The 7,195-nt window shown below is 32.7% G+C and overlaps 1 pseudogene; it reads right to left on the bottom strand.

Moving 5' to 3' along the window:
* Positions 1-1,027: 1,027 nt before the first annotated feature.
* Positions 1,028-3,433, bottom strand: LOC120201054 (annotated as a pseudogene).
* Positions 3,434-7,195: the final 3,762 nt, after the last annotated feature.

Raw genomic sequence — 7,195 nt, forward strand, 5'->3', positions numbered from 1 at the left:
CAACAACTGGTGTCCAACCACGAGGATCAGCCTAGAATCAGGGGTTGTGGGAGGTTCGGTGCTTACTCATCACACGTCCGTTGAAGTGCAGCATATTTAGACTCGAATCCCTACGAGCAGTCTGTACATCTCCTCCGATGGGACCGGCAGAGTTGGTGTTACCAATCCAGTGGCTGAGTTATGGATGTATCTCGACGGACATTGAAAGGAAGAAAAGAATGCCTCAAAATTTTTTTACCAATCAAAAACCAGACCTAAAAAACCAATGAACCCATTACAAAATTACACCGAAAGCGCAATACATCAATCCGCCATCTTTAACCAATTCTAGATATAGCTAAGCTGCTCCACAACTAAAGCAGCAACCTCCTTCACCAATGTGGTAAACAGGGGCGAGCAAGATCCAGGCTCCTTAATCCAATTTGGTAAACATGCATCGTAACATGGATGACTTTTGTTAATAACTTAAATTTAACTAGAATCATCTTTTCATTTTAAATTGAATATTATTCATTTAAATATATAATTTATATTTCAAAACATGGTTTGTTAGACATCAACATTTCAATTTATGTCACTTTCAATTTATAATATATAATTTAAAATTTAAATTTGTAATGTCAAACCATGAGAAAGAAAACAATTACCTCGATCAGATAATTTATGGATGAACGCGTTCATTTATCAAAATAAAAATAACTACATGACATTATTGCATTGTTACGCTTTTACTAGTAAAAGTTGTTAAAAACAAATGGAATGTGCAAGTTTTTACAGGATGAAGAGGCTTAGCACACACTGAATTCAACGAATTCTATAAGTTAAGATTCATTTCACGAGGAAGTCTTGTGCATAAAGAAAATGACAGCTGAAAATTCCAAATGCAGAGATCGTCCAGAAACATCCACAACAAAACGCAAAATTACTAAAAGCCAAAGCAAATTCGTTATTATAGGTCTAATAGAAGTAGGCCATTATGGCCAACCAGATTTAAAGCTGAAACAGCCATCACACAAGCAACCCATTCAAATCTGAAAACCAAACATATAGCTATAGTTCAAACAAGCTTAGACATCATTTAAAGGCCGAAAAGGCCACCTACAAACACAGACCATCCTTACTTAGAAACCACCGCGAAGGCGAAGGACAAGATGCAGAGTGGACTCCTTCTGTATGTTGTAATCTGCAAGAGTTCTCCCATCCTCCAGCTGCTTTCCAGCAAAAATCAACCTCTGCTGATCTGGTGGGATTCCTTCCTTGTCTTGAATCTTTTCCTTAACATTGTCTATGGTGTCTGAACTTTCAACCTCCAATGTTATTGTCTTCCCGGTTAAGGTCTTCACAAAGATCTGCATCCCACCACGCAAGCGTAACACCAAGTGAAGGGTTGACTCCTTTTGGATATTATAGTCTGCCAATGTCCTCCCATCTTCAAGCTGCTTGCCGGCAAAGATGAGCCTTTGCTGGTCTGGGGGAATACCCTCCTTGTCTTGGATCTTTGCCTTCACGTTGTCAATCGTGTCTGAACTTTCGACCTCCAAAGTGATGGTTTTCCCGGTAAGAGTCTTTACAAAGATCTGCATACCACCACGCAGGCGCAACACCAAGTGAAGAGTCGACTCCTTTTGGATATTATAGTCAGCCAACGTCCTTCCATCTTCAAGTTGCTTGCCAGCAAAAATGAGTCTTTGCTGGTCTGGGGGGATACCCTCCTTATCTTGGATCTTTGCCTTCACGTTGTCAATTGTGTCTGAGCTTTCAACTTCCAAAGTGATGGTCTTTCCAGTAAGAGTCTTCACAAAGATCTGCATACCACCACGAAGGCGGAGAACCAGATGGAGAGTAGACTCCTTTTGGATGTTATAATCGGCAAGAGTTCTTCCATCTTCAAGCTGTTTTCCTGCAAAAATCAATCTTTGTTGGTCTGATGAGATTCCTTCTTTGTCCTGAATTTTGGCTTTCACATTATCAATGGTATCCGAACTCTCGACCTCCAAGGTAATTGTCTTTCCGGTGAGAGTCTTGACAAAGATTTGCATGCCACCACGAAGACGAAGCACTAAGTGGAGGGTGGACTCCTTCTGGATGTTATAGTCAGCCAGTGTCCGACCATCTTCAAGCTGCTTTCCAGCAAAGATAAGCCTCTGTTGGTCTGGAGGGATTCCTTCTTTGTCTTGGATCTTAGCCTTGACATTATCAATAGTGTCAGAGCTTTCAACCTCCAAGGTGATCGTCTTTCCAGTCAGAGTCTTGACAAAGATTTTGCATACCACCTCGAAGTCTAAGCACCAGGTGGAGCGTGGACTCTTTCTGGATGTTGTAGTCAGCCAGTGAGCGGCCATCTTCAAGTTGCTTGCCAGCAAAAATAAGCCTCTGTTGGTCTGGTGGTATTCCTTCCTTGTCTTGGATCTTTGCCTTCACATTGTCAATGGTGTCCGAACTCTCCACCTCAAGGGTGATGGTCTTGCCAGTGAGGGTTTTAACAAAGATTTGCATCTATTAAATCAAAGGATCAAAAGAAATTAGTATCTCAACAGTTCACAATATTAGGTAAAATCAAACAGAAACAAACCATAAATAAGAATCTAAGAACGTGAATTATAAACCATCCATTATATTAGGGAATTTAGAATTAAGAAAAGGAATTCCGCAAGACAATCAAAAAGCCCCCTATTTAATAAGGAAAACAAGAAATTTAAAATTCTTAAACAGAGATAGGAATACTACATATCAAAACTCTAAACAAACCTAACCAGCTAAATGAAGTCAATTTAAATTTCCAAGAACACATAGTCCACAAATTTGAAAATTTTACATGTTTACAACTGAATCTAGACAAACAAAGTTGATTCATTAAGAGATCTATCAATAATTTTAACTATCCTCGTTTCAGGCAACACATTCAAGATGATAGGACTAACAAACAAGTTTTGCTTTATCAAAAATATACAAAATCGAATCAGTAATATTAAAGAAATTAAGACTTTAAATTCGTCAAGAGATCCGCCAATCATTTCACCATATCCTCAATTCAGGCTAACATATTCAAGATAATACGATTAACAAACAAGATTCGATTAATTAAAAGTGATAAATCCAAAATTCATAGAAGCCATTAAACTATCGAAAGATGGAACAGAACTTAAAGCAACTATGATTGAAAATTCCCAATAAATTAGCAAGCCTCTTTTCAGGTATAATATTGAAGATAATACGATGAAAAAACAAGATTCTCTTGATTAAAATATAAAAAATAAAATCCATAACTAATGAAAAAAAACCGATTACCTTGAAAACCTAATTGGAAAAAAGCTTTGAAGCGTTGAGAATGGAATTGTCTGCCGATCGAGGAAAACTAAAGTGGCTAGGGTTGGGAGATTTACGCCTTTTTTTATAGATGGGATTTGCCCACTTCGTGACGATATTGTCAAAAATACAACCTATCTGTTCCTGCCACGTGTACTTCAAACCCGAATCCCGCGCTCAATTTTTTTGTTTGTTTGTATAAAATAGATAACATAAATAGCAAAAGCTTAAATATAGGCATTTATCTATATTTTTATGCTTTATATAGCATCCTTAGAGGTGTATTTATATCTATCTATATTTAGATTTGTGATTTAATTTGAAAAAAATTAAAAGAAAACTACCTTAATTTTTAATTTAATTTGTAATTACAATAATGATTAAAAGATGATTATTTTCTTAAATGTCACAGGTTTAAACGACTACGATATGAGTGACTGAGAGTATTTAGAACATATACTATTTTATAATTACCTTAACTTAATAAAAAAAATAATAGTTTAAAAATTTCAAAGATAATTAATATTATTATAATATTATGTTTATTTTTTTTATTTATCTGATTAAAAATATATATTTAAATTATACTTTTTAGGTGTTTACTATTTTTATCAAAATAAACTACTAATGTTTCATAATTTCATTCCATTGTTTTTTAAGGTTGATATGTTACAAATGATTAAAAAAATCTTTTAATCGATGAATGCCTGACACTGGTACATTTTAAATGATCAACACTATATTTAAAAATTAAATTAAATGGATAATTTAATTAAAAAAATCAATCCTATTCTTTTTCTCAACAAATAATCCTCCCTAAACTATTTTAATATCATTATCAATTCAAATATTTTTAAACTTGGTTATATTTACTGAAATTATTTTTAGTTTACTATTACACTGGTTTAAATTATTAAAATTTTATGATTAAATCAGGTGTATTTTTTTAAAAAGGGTATAGTGACTTCTAATGTTGCACTGATACGGGTACGGGGATGAAGACGAAAAACGACAAATTTCTAAAATTACAGTGTACGGGATGGCAATGGTATGCCATATAAATATTTTTTGATTAAGTTAAGGTGATTACAAAGTAGTATTTATTCTAAATATTCTCAACCATTTGACAATGAACGCTCAATCACCCTGCTTATAGGAACAATGATGATTCGTTTAATTATTGAGGTAAGTTGGTTCACGCATGCCATATAAAAATTTAAAATTATAAATAGATGTAAGAAATCATAAATAAAGTCAAGAATACATAGAAAATTTGTGTAACACTCTAATCTAACCCTAATTAAAATCCTAACATTTGATACTTTTTCCAAATCCCTAAATTAATTTTAGTGGCTAATTCGAAAATTGTAAAATTATTTCCATATTCGAAGCCTAGAAAGCTCAGTGATTAACTGACAATATACCAAATATTCTTTAAATTCTATTCTACCCTTTCTTCCTACCCGCGGGCCTTCTTCTTCCTTTCCTTTTTCCATATTCGACAGAACCGATTGGAGGCAATTCCGGTGAAAGGTTGTGTAAGTTTTTCCAGAGACAGGGTCGGAGATACTTTAATGGAGAGCTTGTGAGAGCCTGATATGTTTTAAGAGAGCCATTTTGAAAGCGAAGTATAAGAAACCAGGGCAGAAGGGTGTCGCTGCAATGGTGTAAACAAAACGACACCGCTTTGGCCCGCCGTCCCCATGAAGCAAAGCTGCCAAACTCACAACGTTCAAAACCACCGTCATCCTATAAATCCTCTCTCTTTTATCAAACACCCCACTCCCTTCCCTCTTCGTCTCAGCAAACCCACCGTCGAACACCATCCCAACTCGCCAAAATTACCACTGGGACATCTTCGAAACGTCAGATAAGATTGACCGTCTTCGAATTCGATAATCATACTCTACCACCTGACATGTCTTCATACGTAACCCAGCTGTCCCCGTACTCATAAAAAAACGTATCATGTACTTGAAACGGATTCTTTTTCCGTCCTCGTGCTTCTTAAGTTGACTTTCTTAGATATAATTAAATATTCCTTTCATAATATTTAATTATAATAATTAAAAAGTTACACATATAATAGACAAGCAATCTTATAACTGTTGAAATTCAAATTCGAAAGGATTTATTTTGATATGTATGATGTATCAACTAATTAATTGTTAGCTAACTTTGAATAAAATTTTAATGCGATGACCCATAAGCATGGGGCTAATGGTGAAGTAAAATCATTTGTATAACTTGTTTTTGGATAACATTCCTTTTATAAAATTTAGGTAAAGGGGTAGATGAAATCTTTGTACTTATTTTTAAAAAATTAATGTGAATTTCGAATTATTTTTATTCTTAATGCCATCCTCAAATTTAGAAAAATCTAATATGTCCCTTTGACTAACGTTTTCCTTCGTTGATTGTTATGGTACAGACGTAACACTTCATAGTGCTGACATGACAGTTTATAGTGGTTGTTACATGGATAATGACGTTAGGGTGTGCAAATCCGGTACCCGATTTTTGGGTACCCGGAACTTTCCGGGTCGGTGATTTCTCGTCCGTGTCCCGACCCGATGTTACCGGTACCCGATAATTGGGTACTCGATACCGTTTTTCTTTATTTTTCATTTTCAAATTATTAATTTTAAAAAAATATACACAAATTTAAATGTTCGAAACTTCGAATTACATATGTATATCCGAACATAAAATTTAAAAGTTTGAAATACAAAATCTAATAATCTATATAAACAATTCATTATATTATTATTATATATATATATAAATAAAACTAATCGGGTACCCGAAAAACTAGATTTTGTGACCCAGGCCCGACCCGGGAAATGTCGGGCCAGGTACCCGACACGGTCGGATAATTTTTTTTAGGTTCGGGTCGGCGGATCGTCAACCGGGTCGGATAGTTTTGCACACCCCTAAATGTCGTGACATATGAGCTAAATTATTTTTTATTGAGTTCGTGTTTTTTAAGTTTAGATTTATTTCATTTTTTAAATATTTTAAATTTAAAATTTAAACTATACAAATATACAAAAAACATAAAAATACTAAAATAAAAATTAAATTACTAAAAATTAAAAAAAATTAACTAGGGTGATTAAAAATTAATGTTAAATAATTATTAAATTTAGAGGCGGGTTCTAATGTGAGTTTTATTTTGTTTAGTAATATAATTATACTATTATGGTTGTACATGTCAATTTTAATGAGAACTTTATTTTATTTTTTATTTTGTAGAGACAAATTTTCTATACCTTAAAAAATAAATATTAGGGATGATAGAAAAACCTCAAACACGTGGAGTTTATATGCACGTTGACTTTAATAGAGTTGTTTTAAATAGAATTGATAGGGTAGGGTAATTTTCTATTAATTTTTTTGAGATCGTGTTTAGAAGTTTACTTTTTCTTATTAGGTATATTTACTAAATGTTATTCTTAATTGTATAACTATTTTTTAATATTTTTTAATTATATAATTTCATGATAATTCATCCAGTTATTATGTTTATTTAATTCAATGTTATAAAAAACTAGAGATAAAAAGGTTAGGTTTATAAAAAAAATAAAATTTGTGCAGATGGACTGTTTTATATAAATAAATCAAGTTAAATTTGAATTAAATAATAATAAATAAAATTTAATATTTTAATAATTTAATTTTTGTTTTGGTATTTTATATATATTTTTTGAATATTTTTACATTTTAAATTTAGAATATTTTATTTTTCTAAAAATCAAATAGGCAATGATTTAAAAAAAATCAATTTGATCATTGAACTTTACAAAAAATTAATTTAATCCATTTGTTATGTTATCAGCAACATCATCAATCATTAGGGTGCCACGTCAGCATTGTAGATCACTATGTC

The sequence above is a fragment of the Hibiscus syriacus genome, unplaced genomic scaffold, assembly GCF_006381635.1.
Source record: "Hibiscus syriacus cultivar Baekdansim isolate YM2019G1 unplaced genomic scaffold, ASM638163v2 tig00006753_pilon, whole genome shotgun sequence".
Lineage (NCBI taxonomy): Eukaryota > Viridiplantae > Streptophyta > Magnoliopsida > Malvales > Malvaceae > Hibiscus > Hibiscus syriacus.